This window comes from Gobius niger (assembly GCF_951799975.1).
Source record: "Gobius niger genome assembly, chromosome: 12".
Lineage (NCBI taxonomy): Eukaryota > Metazoa > Chordata > Actinopteri > Gobiiformes > Gobiidae > Gobius > Gobius niger.
This window is the reverse complement of record NC_136863.1, coordinates 10,517,826-10,534,347: the sequence shown is the minus strand read 5'-3', so window position 1 is coordinate 10,534,347 and position 16,522 is coordinate 10,517,826. Positions and strand designations below refer to the sequence as shown.

The following is a 16,522-nucleotide window of genomic DNA, read 5'->3' as shown; positions in this document are numbered from 1 at the left end:
TGATGCATTGTACGTAACTCAATTTAGTACAATGTAATGAACTCTGTAACAATGTGTAATAACTTGTACCTGGGTTACATACACAATGGAATAATATGTATTTGTAGTTTGTAGGTATATAATGTAATAAGACATGACTCTAACCCTAACCTTAAGCCCTAACCTTAAGGGTCTCGTGTCCTATTACATTATGTACCTACAAAGTACTAAGTTATTCCACTGTGTTATTACAGGTTGGTATAAAGCTCATTACATTGTACTAAATTTAGTTAGGTACAATGTATCAAGGTATAGTGATACCCCCACCCTATAGGTGTGACACCACATTTGAAAGCAACAAAACTTATCACTTTTTTGGTCACATTTGAATTACTTTTTTGTTGCTCTTTCCTTACTGATTTGTTGCTTTTTTGTCACTTTATTGTTGGTCTTTTGTTGCTTTTTTGACACGTTATTTCTTTTTTTTATTGTGTTTTTTTTTGTCACTTTTCTGTCGCTCTTTCGTTCCTTGTTTGTGGCTTTTTTGTCATGCTTTTGTCACTTTTTTGTTGCTGTTTTTAATGCTTTTTTTTTTTTTTTCAAGAAGCTTTTAGATTTGGGTAATGCCGAACTGGAGAAAATGTGGTGTTTCAGGTGGCGGTTCAGAGGTTAATGCTGTCCCTCGACCAACAGCGTCAAAACTTGGATCTAAAGATTGAAGATTTTTTTTCGGCCTTTGCTTTCGATACTTTCCTGTTTCCGATACAAGTAGAACCTTAACTTTGTCTGGTATCGTTTAGCGGTGCCCCGGTCCTAATCATGTCGGAGTACAAAGTTTTCCACCACCACAAAGGCAGCTCCCTGAATTTTATAAATGTAGTGATAGAGAAGATGATGCAGTGATGATTCACCCAGGCACTCAGTATAGCATTATTCATTCACTCCCTGCCATTGTGGGGGTGGTAACCGTATACACTGGCTGAGCTTGAACTGAACCTCGCAGTTATTAAATCGCCACAGTCACCTCTATCATGAAGTGAGTAGTATGGAACATCACATTATTGAACTTTTAAGCAGCCCTTGGAGTCGGCTTTCCTACGCAAACACACATTGTTATTGAGATAATGACGCAATGTTTTGTAGATATCTTCTCATAAAATCAAGAGTAGTTGACATCACCATTAGCGTTACCCCGCTGTTGTCCAAAAGTCCGGTTCTCTTAATAATAAACACACATACTACACAAATAGGAGGCTACAGAGAGATACGCCGAGCCATTAGGATTGATGATGTGCACAGCGGCTCATGGTGCGCGCAGACACCAGGTGAAGAATGTCATTATTAGAGGAGGCACCTGCACACCAGCGCACTGCACATTTATATTTCCCCGTGACAAAGAGGAAGAGAATCTCCATCCGGCACATAGCAGAGCGAAGTGCAGCTTAATAGGCTGGTTTTATTCATCAAGTAAGGTCTGTGCTCCCGTCCGGCGCCGCGCTGCCTTCAGGGACAGTGAGTGATTCAGACCACTCAGCCTCATTACTGAATCATATTAATATTTAAGGCCCTGGAATTGAGGAATAAAGAGAGTAATTGATTGTGTCCAAATGCTGTGAACATGGGTTTATTATATGAAGACATTTTCAGTAACGTCAGAAATTCAGCTAAATATGTTTTGGGGAGAAATTCACTGTTCAGCGACCACTTGGATTTAACCAAACAAATAGGTAAAAGCGTTCCAGTGGATAGTTACTGCATGATCAGGAGTAACATTATGAGCTTAGAGAAAGTCAGCTGACTGTGAATGTACCATATGAATATTTTCTTTCCTGATGGTCCAAGCACATTCCAAGAAGTAATCGCAATCAAAATGAAACTTACAATTACCACATATTTTATATTATAAAATGTTTTACCAACCTGCTAAGCCAGGAGTTTAGGCAAGGGATGCACTGATCCGATGCTGGTATCGGATATCGGAGCCGATTCTGAAAAAAATACAATATCGGGTATCGGCTACAAATATCCGATACTGAACCGATACGCGGTTTGGCTCTCGATGCCTTAAAAACATAATTTCTACCACCGAAATCTAAGTGAATATGGGCATGCTGAATATAATTGGAAAGCTTAGAACCAGGAGAATTCAATCGTTCACTCAACCTCTGCAAATCGCCGCCAATGCCATTAGTATGCTAAAGCTAGCATGCTAACGAAAACTAATCAAGGCTGGGACAGAAACTAACATAGAAATACTTAAAGTAGCCAACATAGTTGTAATGATCAGATCACTTCATGTGAGTACTTTATATTAATGTAGCCTAAAGCCTGTCATAAATCCAAGGATATTTAGTTTAGGAAAAGACCAGTGATCCTTTTTAAATGTTTATCCAAGAGTTTATCAATAGATATAATTGATAATTGATTGGTAATAACATGACAATAAAATATGACTTTATTGATCTTAAAATGGAGAAAAGAATCAATTAAATTTTTCGGTGCATATCGGGTAGCAAAAAAGCTGGATCGGTGCATCCTTAGTTTAGGCCTCTGCAACCATGCTCTGAACTGTTTCTGACTATGTACATTCTCCAGAATCCCAATATTGATTTGAAAAAGAAACTAATAATCTAATTGCTATGAATACTAATCATAAAAATGCAATCCTATTCAGTCAGAGTCAACAGCTCAATTTCTTTGGTACTTTTTTTGACCAAGCCGTATATGATAAAGTAACAATAAACAAAAACAATTGCACTAAGTGACTGCGCAAACATGAAGTATCTGAGTTCGGGAAGTTCCGTACTTGCAGGCCTGTGGTGAATAATACAGTGCAAAGATGCATTTGTTTTCATTAGTTGTGTACAGAATATCATAAGCTGGTGCACAGGGGGTGATGGAGACCCTATTTCCGGACTAAGGACAGTAACCTTTAGAATGTGGCTGCGTGTACGTGCGCGTGTTAATCACCTTATTAGGCTGTGTGTATGCAAAGTGACATGTAAGCAGAAAGGACTCCGCGGGCGCCTCGACTCGGAATGATAATGATGCTAGAGTTCTACTTAGCATAGCATAAGGGAGAGCCGCTCGCGCTCCTGGCATTCTGCAGCACACAGGCAGTGGACTGTTAGCGAAGAGCACTAATTAGGCGTTAACACTGTTAGCCAGCGGCCCTACAAAAGCACCATTGTGGCCTTTCTGCGTTTCACGACTGGATCTGCGGTGTTGCATCAGCCGGAGCGCGGCTACCTGTTACAGAGGCCAGAAGCTGAAATGTTCAGTGTGTTTTATGTGTCTTTTTATGGAAATCGACTTTCTGATCTCTAAAGCATACTTTCAACAGTGCTAATCAAAAATACCAAAATTCTATGTATTACCTTACAAAGAGGGGAGCACTATCTGCAGCTGAAAGAAGATCTAAGAAACAAATTATCAATGCAATGTAAGTTTGCGGCACACGAGCAACATAATCTGTGCTCAAACAGTTGCAGAGCATATTGATGACAGGCTGGTTCTGTACATGTGGAGTTCACACTTCTCGTGAGGAGGTTCAGCACAGTACCTTCTCCTTCCCTCAAGAAGAAGGTAGTTTGCAGTATCCACTCTGGCCCTTGGGGATACAATGCTGTACATTAGAGTACTTTCCGACGACCCTCTGGGATGAGGCAGCACTTTTCTTTACCCCTCAAACACCCTTGCGCTCATCGTTCTCCCGGTTCTTTTTGCCTTGTGAATATGGGCGAAGTTTAGTGTTTACTGCTGTGTAGATTAATATTCCTTCCCATTGGCCATCCTGAATCATTCTGACCAACGTGTCACTTGCGGAGCGTGAAGTACCTGTACCTGTTAGAGTGCCATATGGAGCAGCCTTGGAGCCAGCAGACTGGATCGGAGATGGATAATCTTACAACACCAGCATCCGGCTGCTGTGTAGCCTGTTTCAAGCATCACAATAAATGTTTCAGACAGAATCACACAGACAGATTGCCAACAGATGCCCGTGCACCTGTGGAGTCAAACCCACTATCGCCTTGTTAAAGGATGGACAGTGTGGCTATGCAGAGTTCAAAAAGACAATATTCATGTTTTTACTAGCCTGCAAAACATGCTCCATCTGTGGCGTGTGTGATAGATGGCTGCAGTTGCTCTGTCTGATGAAGCGCAATGCAACTTTTAGGAGTAGCCCAGTCATGAGAAGTTTCAACAATGCAAGGTGAATGTAAACCAGGCATAAGCCAGCTAGACTACAAGCTTATCCTCATCTCACTCTGCTGAAAGTTATAAAGTCTGTTCTGAGTGATACGGGATTTGAGAGAGTCCTGTAACCTCATAATGTGGACACAGAATACTCATGTGTCACGTGAAAAGCGCTATACAAGTATGATTCCCCTTCCCTCCTCTTATTAATCTCTTCTCGCAGATTAAGAACACATTTGCTCTTCCTTTACACTGTAACAAGACCATCATGTTTTTGTAATAAAGGCCTTAATGATTACAAGTGTAGCCGAGGGAGGAGCGCCTTCGCCTTCGAGCTTTCCTCCAAAGAAAAAACCGAGAGTAGTGACTGCAGCTGTATTTTTCTTTCTTGTCGAGTGCCTGTGTTGATATAAATAGATAGCCAATTTGTAAAATGGTCCGGCATCTCGGGCCACTCTAATTGGTCAATTTCCCGCCTGTATTGAGTGCCTGGATTGATTTATTGCTGTTTTTAAATGGCCGTGGGGACCGTGGAACAGCTGTGCCAGGCGCTGGCGGTGAAAACTGAAAGCTGTGTGTCGGACAGTCGCGGTGCTGAACGGCAGAGGCGCGAGCAGCAGACAGGAGCAGAGCGGCATGTCCGGCATCTGGCGAACAACGCATCTGTCCGCATCACTCTCGATTTACTTCAGCAAACACAGAAAGACACGGCAAGTTCTGGTCCTTTTGCACACGCTCAGGGAAGCAGCCTAACTGTTTGAGACTTTAAATTGTTTTGATCAAGTGGAAGAAAAAAAGTGGTCATGTGGAGTTTGCGTGTTGTCCCTGTGTAGTAGGTTTTCTTTGGTACGAATGAGACTTGTTCTGGGGCCAGGACTCCCCAGCAAAAGATCCTAAATTGCATTTGTACTTTCCTGATGAAATACAGATAATACTAGATCCTCGGTCAAAGCAAAAAAGCAACTGAATAATTGTTTATAAAGGTATAAATATTGATATAACATAGAAATATTGAAACTATTTTTTCCATTTATCAATCTAACATCTCGTGTTGCTTCGTGATTTGCTCATTGGAAATAGTGACCCGATGTTTTGCTCAAATAAGGGTAGTAATACTTCAGAATAATGTTATTATAAGTACAAGTAAAACTAGATAAAACAACTCAGCACATATTCCTCCAGATACTGCTGAAATACTTGAGTAAATACAACGATGTACCTCTGCTCACGCTCCTGCTGATTGCGTTGCTTATAATCTCAAGAGCCTGTGTGAGTGCAGACAGTGAATAGAGGTCTTTAGTGCCATCCACTTGACGTGGAGAGCAGGATAAGTGTGGCAGGTCCTCAGGCTCAGAACTGTGGCACTGACAGAGTCACAGGGACAGACAGGTCGTCTTCTAGACTTTTGGGGGCTATGTCCAAGATGGTGCTTCAAGTGCCTTTTAACCAAACTGTTTTAAAGTTGATAAGCTCATCAATCACCACAGATATAATGAACTTTTCTCATTTTTTTAACCAAGTTATGTTATCCCTGATCAAAAACATACCGGAGTGCTCAGAAGGAGACAACAGCAAGACAAACTTCTCACTGAAAGGGCCCACTCAGTCCGGGAATAATGGGTGTGAGCCGAGAGCGCAAACCACTCAGCCACCATGCTGCCTCTATCATGTTTGTGTAATAAGTATCCTTCTTCAGAGCTCTTAACACTCAGCCCCAACACATGAGATGTTGCTACTCAGGCTTTTCAGAATCCAGAATCGCTAAACTTATCCTTACAGCACTCAAATTTCCCCCACTACAAATCAGCTATTGCTAGAAACAGCTGACTGACTTCACCCTTCATCTCAAACGTGTATTAGTTAAAGTAATAATGCTTGAAATACCACTTTAAATGACTGAATAAAGAATAATGCAGGGTCTTTCATTATTGTAACAGTATAAAACAGGAAACCAGAAAGATTCTTTGGTCAAATCTGATATTGCACTTCTACTTTGAGCCCTTTGTAATATTTACTAAACTTCTATATTTTTCTTTCTGGTGTGATTTTTAAAGCATGGCCCATAATCCACGTTTCGCTTGAGCCTCTTCAGAGTTCCCAGCCATTGACTCTGTTCTCTTGTGTAATGGAGGCTGTCTCCTTTTTGAACTGTGATTCTTAGAAATGCCTGTATTTAGAGCCGGGGACGGGAGGCGTACGAAGGCACATTTGCTGCAGTCAGGAGAGAGACCGTCTGTGTGACTGAGGAAGAGAGAGAGGCACAGAGTAATCACACAGTGCACATCTCGAACTAAACTTGAGGAAATATGAGTCTGCTTTAAGATGAAAGGGACTTAATCTCCATTGCTTTGACTGCCCCCCCTCCTCTCTCTCTCTCTCTCTCTCTCTCTCTCTCTCGCCTCGTCTTCCTCTCTGCCTGACTGTGTCCATTGGGGCTGGCCCATTCCTGTACATCCAAGTCATTATGTAATCCCTGTGCCCGGCTCCTCGCCCTGAAGAGAAGAGTGCCTCCTGTTAGAGGAGAGTGCACCTATCACTACCACTTCACTCTCAACCTCAGCACTTTAGTCCTTTCTAGTCAAATACATAATAACACCACATTTGAATTGGTATTGAATAATAAGCTGAACGCTGTCAGTAAAAATATCATTATTGAGTCGATATATAAAGTTTATAAGCACAGGCTCGTGTGTATTTTTAGTCAGTCGTTGCCGTGTTGAGGCAGTAGCCAGTGAAAGAAGAGCATTCGTCTTCAGCACTTCCCTGACTTCCGCTCTCAGACTGATAAATCACCCTGCCCGGGCCCCGCTCCTGTGTTTTCGTTTCAAATGTAGAATCGATGGATTTTTCCTTCGTTTCATTGACCTGTGCATAATGGTGCTCTCACTCGGCTGCTGTCTGGAGAGCAGCAGCAGCTCCCGCTTTGTGTTTCTTATTGTTCAGCCCCGAGAAATTAATGTGCTGTGAAATTAGCATTTTATCTGACTGCGGATACAGTAATGGAAGCAATTAGAGTGCAGGGAGAAACGGCGCGGGGTATGGGAAGAGGTGAGGGACAATCTTGGAGCAGCGGAGGTCCAGCCGAGGGTGGCTCAGCCGGACTCTCAGTTAACACCTGCCGTCCTGTAGTGCCAAAGTATGAAAGAGGTTCACACAGGGCCCTTCATGGATAGGCAAAAAAAAAAAAAAAACTTATGGGGTTTATTGTAACATTATGCTTCACAGTAAAAACCTTTCGGCTTTTTTGGGGCAAATATCTAAACTCAAGCCATTTTTTAGAGTAGACTAAGCAGCTAGGTGCTACTGATCATAGCATGGATATTTTATGAAAAAGAGAAGACAATATTTAATACTTGAAATAGGATAAAAAAGTCTAATTTATTTTAAATAAGCTCAGTTTCTAAACTAATCCTCTATTAGAGATCTCTGTCACACCAGCCCCCCTGCTGGACAGCCCTCACACCTGCCCAAGCAAACCGAGCCACGGCCGGATGACATTATCACATAGCGCTGTTTGTTTTCAAGATTCAAGATTCAAAATTTGTTATTTGTCAAACCATGTGAATGGCTTGAAACTATATTTCTCTCATCCTTGATTGTGGAGCTGGGGTTTGGGAGGGAGGGCAGGGAGTTCAGCTTCCCGATGGCCTTGTGTATGAAACTTTGTTGGACCAAAGCATTTGTCAATAGCACGTGAAACGCAAAGGGAACAGAAAATCATCCCAGTGGCAGGAAATAATGCAAGTTTGCTTTGAGCTCTGTTTGTGAGATCCGCTCCTCTAAAGAGTCTAACTCTGCTAAACACAACCAGCGCCTGTGCAAAGGATATAGAGCTAAACAGCTGTTCTCCTTTCAGCAAAAGGTGAGCACTTATCAGCGGCGTTATCTCAAGAGCCACGTAAATACAAAAACAGTTCCATCAAGCAGTGCTGGTAGTTCAGTGGATCAGACTCACTCACACAAACAAACCGCGCAGGAGGGACTTTCCAGCTTCGGATGGACAAGCAGGAGGGCATTCTTATTAATTGGTGAATTGTTTTTTCTCAATTATGCTATTCTTGATGTGCACTTTTCAAAAAATCTATGAAAAAATTAATGGGATTTTTACTTCCGGCACTAGCCAAAGACCTGGAAGTGGGCAGGACTGAGAGGAAACAGTTGTGAGCAAGAAGTGAGCTGCATCATTATCAATCCTACTTCTACTGCACTTAAAATGTGTAAATTATGACCCTATTGTCATGTTTGTAATCCTTCCTATGCCTCGACTGCTGTTAGAATAATGTTGATATATTCTCAAATAGGATAAGGCAGATATGTTCCAATCATTGCACATTTGTCTCTCAGAAATATTCTCACCTGAGTTGAATCTACAGCTGCGGGCGCGTTGTCAGCTCTCTTTATCATGTCTCAGATTGAAACAGACTTTTTCCATTGTGTGCCACGGGCCGGCACAGACCTGGCAGAGTCAGAGGAGACGCGCTGCTCTCTGCTCCTCAAAGATTCTGTTCTTTCACACTCAAACATGGTCACAGCTACAGTTACAGTGAAAGAAGTTTCTTCAAAGATATAGCTGCATAAAATAGAGTCCCCTTTTGCTGTAGTGTAGGTGCATTTGACCTGGTTCAATTGAGCAGTATATTGCAATTGGGCCAAACAGTAAGTTATAGTAGGGCTAAACAATATTCAGCACCTGTCTTGATCATTGCAATATTTTACAAAATCATTTCATCACTGTACGTTCCATTACATTGAAATCAAATTTGCAATTTTTAATATTATTGTCTCCAAATAAGACATACACGTTTAGATTAAGACCTAACCAAGGCTGAAATGGATGCAAAATACTATAGAAATATCATGACTGAAAGGGAACATATGTTTGCCGTTTGCAAAGAATTATGTAAATCTGTAAATCATGTGTAAGACCTCAGTGACTTTGCAATACATTATGGATGTTGCGTCATCTAATATTGAGCTAACAATAGTTTTGCAATACTGTATAGGGTATATTGTACTACCCAGATACATGTACTTTGACAAGAGGGAAGGAAAAGGGTCTAGCACGTTTCACAAGTCACCCAGAGTGCTTCAAAGACTTTTACAATCAGCTCCCCAACATTGCGCTTCCCAACCTTTCTTTCTCTTGAGCACCACGTACCACCATTTGGGGAACACTGCTTCCACACCTCCACAGTCCGTTAGCAACCTTTCCTAATGACTGTCGCGCCCTGAGTCGCTCTAATAGTGTCTTCAGTCTTGCATATCCAATATCTGTTATTGCTGTTTGACTTAATTTGCACCTTCATTACGATTTAATTCATAAATGAAGAGAGAGACTGCCTTAATGTATACTTGCTGTGAACGTTTATGTTGCAGCGAGGACAGAATTTGCCCTTTAAAAATGTGCTCGGGTGCATACTGCCACCCACCTCCATCCCCCTCTGCTTTTCTGAGTAAAGACAGCATGACTCTGGCACCCGCAGGATTCACGCCCAATAAGAACATTATCCCAAAGAGTGCACTGGGCCGGCAAGAGGCAGACATAATATCAGCCTGTCCAAGTCCTGCGGCTCAGAAGCAGACCGAGTACCCCAGCTCCTCATGAGGACGAGGCCTGTGAGAGCCCCAATATTCCCAGGGCCTCATTTATTTATTTACTTTTTATCTATTTGACCTTTACTTAAACAGAAAAGTCCCGGTGAGATACAGAATGTTGTTTTCAGGGGAGTCTTTGCCCCCGGAGGAACCCAATTTACATGTTTTTAGCGGTATGGGGAAATGAAGCACCTGGCCCAGAAATCAAACCCTTGACCTTCTTGTTCTTTACCATCCTCACAAGAGAGGCGGACGTGCGCTTGAGGGAGTGAGTGCCCCCTCTTTCTCAGACAACAAAGGACAGGAGCATGCTTGCTTTATGACCCCTCTTCTTAAAGAACTAAGTAACTTGAATACCTTAATAAATCCTTTCCGTAGTCCCTCTTGCGGTAAAACAAATGTTAAGGGGGTATTTCATCTGTCTCTGGTCAGAAAACCACAATTGCAACTTTCCTGCCTTCGGGTTGGAGGCGCAATACACACTTAATAGAATCATGAAGCTAACAAGCTAACGGGAAAAGCTAACTGCGGGCTAGCGCCTCACAGTATTTACAGCCAAGTTTGAAGGAAAATATTATCTCCATTGTGTAATTGGACGTACAATATCCCTCTCTCCCTTTGTCTTTTCTGTCAGTGTAGTATTTACTCTCACGGACAATTAATGAGTAAAAAAACGCAACCTGCTGCGACACCTGCAGTGGCGCTTATGGCCTCTAGGGGCATGTGTTACTAAGTTCTGCTTTAAACAGCGCTCTGGCACTCTGCTTTCCTCCTCATCATTCAAGCTTAAGGGCCAAAAAGGTACAGTATATATATATTAAAAAAAAACATAGGGTGTACCCACATGTCTTTTAGTGTCGTTGCATTGAAACTGTAGGCCAGTCTGTCTCTATCCATCTCTATCGGTGCACTGTGTCGCTGTGGTCCTCTGGGTGTTGTCACATTGTGTGCTCTGATTGGCCGCGGCGCACACTCAGATAGATGAGGATGTGACACGCAGGCGAACCATGTGGATGATTATGGAGGCTGCTGTCATGTCTGTCAGAGCAGCTGTTTACCTGCTAAATGATGCTGATCGCACAAAGCCGCGCCAGCAGCAGGGGATGACTGAGGAGGTGTAAGCACTCATTTAACACGTCTTTACTGTGGCTTTGGTCACATTACATCCACGTACTTAGACGGGTTTGATAGAAAATACAAGAGCAATACACGTGTTCTGTGGAGATGTGAGATTAGCCACAGTCGAACCATTGTCACAGTTTGAATCATTGCAATTTATATTCCGAAGACAGTAGATACTTTGTTGTGTGCTCTGTAGAGAACTAAATCTCATCTCTAATCTATAGAGATATATCGGCTGCATATTGTTATCGTTTTAGGTGATGCACGTTGAAAGAAGTTACGAAATACGATGCGTAAAATCACTGAGGTCTTCCATCTGACAGAGATTTATATGAGGATTTGCTTTAACAGCACACATTTTGCTGTATTTTAACACAATACACAACTAAATACCAATAGTTTAGTGGATAATTTCCTAAGTAATTGGCTGCACATTAGAGTGTAGGGGGGGGGCTTTGAGTAGAAAGGAAGGATTCAAGGGGTACGTGAGACAAAAAAAGGTTGGGAACCACTGCTGTAATGCATGTGTCTTCTCTGCTCCTGGATGTGTTAAATGGGCACTGGGATCCTTGATTTTACACTCAAATTGTTCGTCTAATTGCAAAAGTAATTTACGTTTATTTCTCATCCAAAGTCAGCGCTAATGTTTCTCCTTGCGGTGCATCAGTGGAAGTGGAAGTGAAAAGCTCTCCTCATTAGAGCCAGTGGTGAAGTGTTACACAAGCGCGGTGATCGGCTCAGTGCTCAGCCCCGACCAGGTGCTGTGTCCAGGGTTTACATACACCGACAGTCCAGCCTAATGAGAAGGGCCAACTGGAGCACACTTGGCCCTCAGCCACACCTCTTGTTTGGGTTAACAACAGAAGCCAAACAGCCTGTGTACACCTACAGAGAAGGGGCGATGGTCGTTACATGTGGAGGGGGACATGCTGTACTCTGGAGGAGGACTCTGTGTCATGTGAGAGTGGATGCTTATGTAATAGTAAAGATAAAACTCCAGCTCATTGATCCACATTTATTTGTGTCTGTCCAATCCATCAATAAACACAGCAGGGGCCTTTACTGTATATTATTGCTTTGATTTGAGAGATTCTGAGCGCTTATAACGTATTGTGACCCTGGTGTCTTCCAGACTAAACAATCTCGTGTCCAGTGTGGAGTTCTTTTTCCAAAGGCCGTGCCGGTTTGACTGACTGCTGTGTGCATAGTCAACCACAGCCTCTGAAGGTGGTCAGGGGGAGAGAGTTTACAGCTGCCAGTTTGAGCTCTGGTCCTGCCTGCTCTTCATCAAACATGTGTCGGTCAAAGCCCCAGCCTGCTCAGTGAGGTCAATATCCATTCCCACACGGACAGTGGAAAGCATGTGTTTTAGTGACAGGAAACAGGAACAAGTAAAGAGCGTAGTGCCGCTGCTTCCTATAACGTGCTGTGCTCCGAGGGGTACCACTGTGAGGCCAATGTGATCGAATGGCATTGGACAGTATTTGTGGTGCTGTTTATTTAAATGCAGTTGAAAAAAAAATGGCTTGCATCCAATGAGATAGGTGAGAATGAAGAGCTATAGAAATGTGTGCCAATGAGACGCATGATACAGCACACATAGGAACCCCTGAGGAGACTTCAGGCACGGCCCGTTCATACCAAATTCGCTAGCGAGCTTAAGTTCAGATGTCCTGACAAAAGTTTGCATCATGTAGTGTTCTCTGGTGGCTGTGCTCGCTGCAGCAAGTGAGAAAGGAAAGAGGGAAAGGCGCAATTTTTCTTTTTTTTTTCAATAAGAACATCAGTACATTTATTGTCTCTGAACTAAATTGTAAATAATATATGGTCTCAATTTATATAGCGCTTTCCTCCCTATATTAGGCACTCAACAATGCACTTTACAAACCAAGACAGATCTACTGAATCATATGATCTACTGTATGTCATCCTTGCAACATGGCCGCTCTGTTTGTTTTGACTTTCTGCCTGTGTGCATAAACCAGATGAGTTTATTGCATCTCTAGTCTCCATTCCCTTACGGAGTAGTGAGCCGATTGCTAAACAAGTGTAATGTTTCAATTATAGTGGTCCTCTGGCTCGTGAACAGGAGGCAGGTTATGAGAGTGCAGAGAGAGGAGCCAAGTTAATAAACTCGTGTTGTTCAGCCCTTCATCACGGAGCGGACTTTGCTTCGTGGGTGATCACAGCTGAAGATGCGGATTCTAGCGCGTGACATTTACTGATACACTGATACGCAACAATGGATTGGATTTAAGTAAATTGCACTTATAAGCTTGACAAACAGTGATGATTTGATTTGCAATTTCTGTTTGGAAATCAAGATTGGTTTAGGTTGAAGACTGAAAATATGAACTGCCAAACAAAATAATTACATGCAAATCAGAACTTGTCGAGGTCTAATGTACAGAGTTAGCAGATTTTACAATATGACCCTTTGTCCAGCATATTGTGTTGTTAGAAGAGGAAATTATGAAACCCTAATAACTATCTTTGCGATCAATAATTACAACAACTTTTCTGCAATTGTAGGCCATTATTCAAGCTATTTCTGCCCTTGGGCTGACTGACCGAGACATGACTGCCATTCTTTGCCATAACATCGCACCCTGACACATTCACGCTATGAAGTGATAACATGATGAAATAGACCAAAGATGTTGTTAGCATTTAGCCTCTCCTCCTCCGCTCTCCGCACAGTAAAGTGAAGATATTACTGCGCAGACGTCGAAGAACTCCTAAGGTGTTATTACGCCTTGCAATATAGTACCCTTTTTTATCCGCTTTGAAAATCGCCATGTTTAATTTTGTGTAACTATACTTGGATCATGTAACTATTCACTTAACCATATTCAAATAGGGAAAACATGGAAGAGCTTGGTCGCTTCTAACTTCACCTCCTGTTTGGCCCCATAGAGGAGAGGAGGAGAGGCTAAATGCTAACAATATCTTTGGTCTTTTTGCATGACTGAGCGTACGCACAAAGACCAGACACGTACGCATCAACTCGTCTGTGCTCAGGTAAGAACATATCTCAGTATGGAAAAACGGTGGCCTGTTCCTTTAAGAGTCTGGGACTTGGACCCATGACATCTACTTGCGAACAAAATAATATGACTGATGACTTTGTTATCTGCTTGACTTTGAGTTTCAGGTATAGGAGTCTGACTTTCACATTGATCACTCTGATTTGCTAATTTTGCAAATTCATTGTTAAATGTGGTTAAATGTATGATATTTGTGCATTTTGTTTACTTACTTTGAAGAGAAAAGTTTATTTTCCTGGAAAAAAAAGACAGACATATTCTAGTTATCACTAAACAGTATTTTAAAACGCCACTGGCATAGTTTCTTTGAACGTCTGTATCTTTGTTATCAGAAGCTTCCGTGTACCCCGTAGTGCTTCTGGTCCTGACCTCAAGGCTGAGATTTACTGGAAGAGCATTGATGGGCATAGATGACCCAGGGTAACTTTTCCCAATGGTGCTGTCTGTTGTCCTCTTACTCAACAAATCTGTCTCCTCTATGTATTTGTTTCACAGTGGGGATTTGGCTTACATTGCTTTTGTTTAGTTCTGTTTTTCTAAGTGAATATAAGCCGGCAGTCTGCTTGGTTGGGTGGGGGATTGCCCTGAGAATGTTTTTGTTAATGCTGCTTTAAGGTCATGCCAAACTCTCTCTGACCAGTTTATTATTTTAAATGCCGTCAAAGCGTTGAACAAATTGCGCACACACTCCTCTGTGTCTCACATCGCTGCATTTATTTGGCCCTCAGAACAAATCAGAGAACAAAGGCGCGTGGCTGGCTGCGCACTAGAGCAGAGTGGCTATGCTAATGTCTCGGGGCGGGCTGAATGGGCGAGCAGAAGAGGTAAATGAGCGTGTCTGCATGAGGTGCAAAGAGCCTCGCTAACACACGGCGGCGAGGGGTCAGCGCGAGTGAATGCAAATATTTATACAAGTGATTTGAATGCCCTCCCCACTTCCCGCCCACTTCATTTAAATGGGGAGCTAAACTGCAAAATGACTGCGTTCCTAAAGGCAGGTCTGAAAAGAGGAGCAGGAAGAGGCGGAAAAACAGAGAAAGAGCAAACAGCCGCTGACGTGGATGTGAGTCATTCCAGTTTGCTTCACAATGCACAGATTAGCGCCGCCGCAGCCTCTTCAGGGAAGGCACTTTTCATCCATTGCTTTTCTTAGACTCTCATCCTTACAGCAACGAACCGGCAGGATTTCACACTGTCACAGCCGTTCCCTCTGAGGCTCTCGACGGCTAATCTTATATAATCGTCTATCGCAAGGTATGATAAAAGTGCGTTCCCCAAAATTGACCCTTGTTTTAGGTTCCAAGAGAAAACACCGTCTTGCACTTTTTCACTGGCAGGGTACTGTCAGTGCTGGGCGATTTGATTCCAAGTGGTCCAAGGAGGCATGGGACATCATTTTCATGCGTGGATTGGCCACGACAGAGTCCAGATCTTAACGTAATGAGATTCATTGGGATGTGCTGGAGAAGGCTTTGCACAGTCGTCACACTCTCCCATCATCAATACAAGATCTTGGTGAAAAATCAATGCAACACTGGATCTTTTGACATTGCTTAAGCTCATCGAAACAATTACTTCAGTTGTACTTCAGTTGTGTTATTTAGTATTAGAGCAAACATCAGGGAATGAGGTGGAAATGATTGGCAGTGATTGCTTGGTGACTGATGTTAAACACCTGTGCACTACCCTGTGGCACAGCTTCAGTTAAACAGCCTTGTGGAAGAGACCTGGTCATGAAACGTTGTGTTATTTGAGTGTGGAAGATCCAGTCGTCTCAATTCATGAGTTATTGTTGTCTACCCGGATGTCTCTGTTGATGACACTTGGTGTGAAAAGTTTGAGAACTACTGACCTTGTGGAAATCTTTGAAGGCTCTCCATTTCTACACAACTTCACCAGACTTGCTTTGATCATTTTAGATCTCAAATTGGCTCAACTACAGTACACAGTTGGCCGGCTTCAACACTAGCAGGCTGCCACTGTCTTGAGCGTGATTCAGATTGCTTCACCCTTCAGCGTACATCTGGACACTGTAATCATAAGACTCACACATATTCCATACACATAAGGTGCCTTTAGTTGTTTTGCTTACACATACATTATTTCAAGTCATTCCGCATAAAACATTAAGGTTGAGGAGTTCAAACGATATGGCATAGGTCTTTTATATAGGCAAACATCATAAAAACAGCATAAAATACAGTATTTGAAGTAATGCCGGATGGTAAACACACTATCGGCTACTTATTTCTAAAGAATCATGGAGTCAAATGTAACACAGCTTTCTTTGACAAAACACTTTCTTGACTACGTTCATCTAATCACATTACTCATATCGTCGTATCTGCTGATTTCTCCATGTGATAGGCGCGACCAATGCATACTGAGCTGCGTTTGAAAGCGTGACCCGCGGCGGTTTGTAACGGAGCAAATCAGGTTGGTCTCCGTCATCTCCCCATCAGATAAGAGTGGGGATGCGGAGGTGCCCACACTTCAGCACACGCCTGTCTGGAAGTGTGTGCGCAGCTCTAATTGAAATCTGTAGATGATAACATGCTCATTATGGAGGCAGTTTGAGAGAT

The 16,522-nt window shown here is 42.6% G+C and overlaps 1 protein-coding gene across 1 annotated transcript in view; it reads left to right on the top strand.

Annotated features, from left to right (window-relative positions):
• Nucleotides 1-16,522, top strand: part of roraa (RAR-related orphan receptor A, paralog a) — a 170,448-nt gene that overhangs the window by 77,983 nt on the left and 75,943 nt on the right. The gene's annotated exons all lie outside the window — the stretch shown is intronic.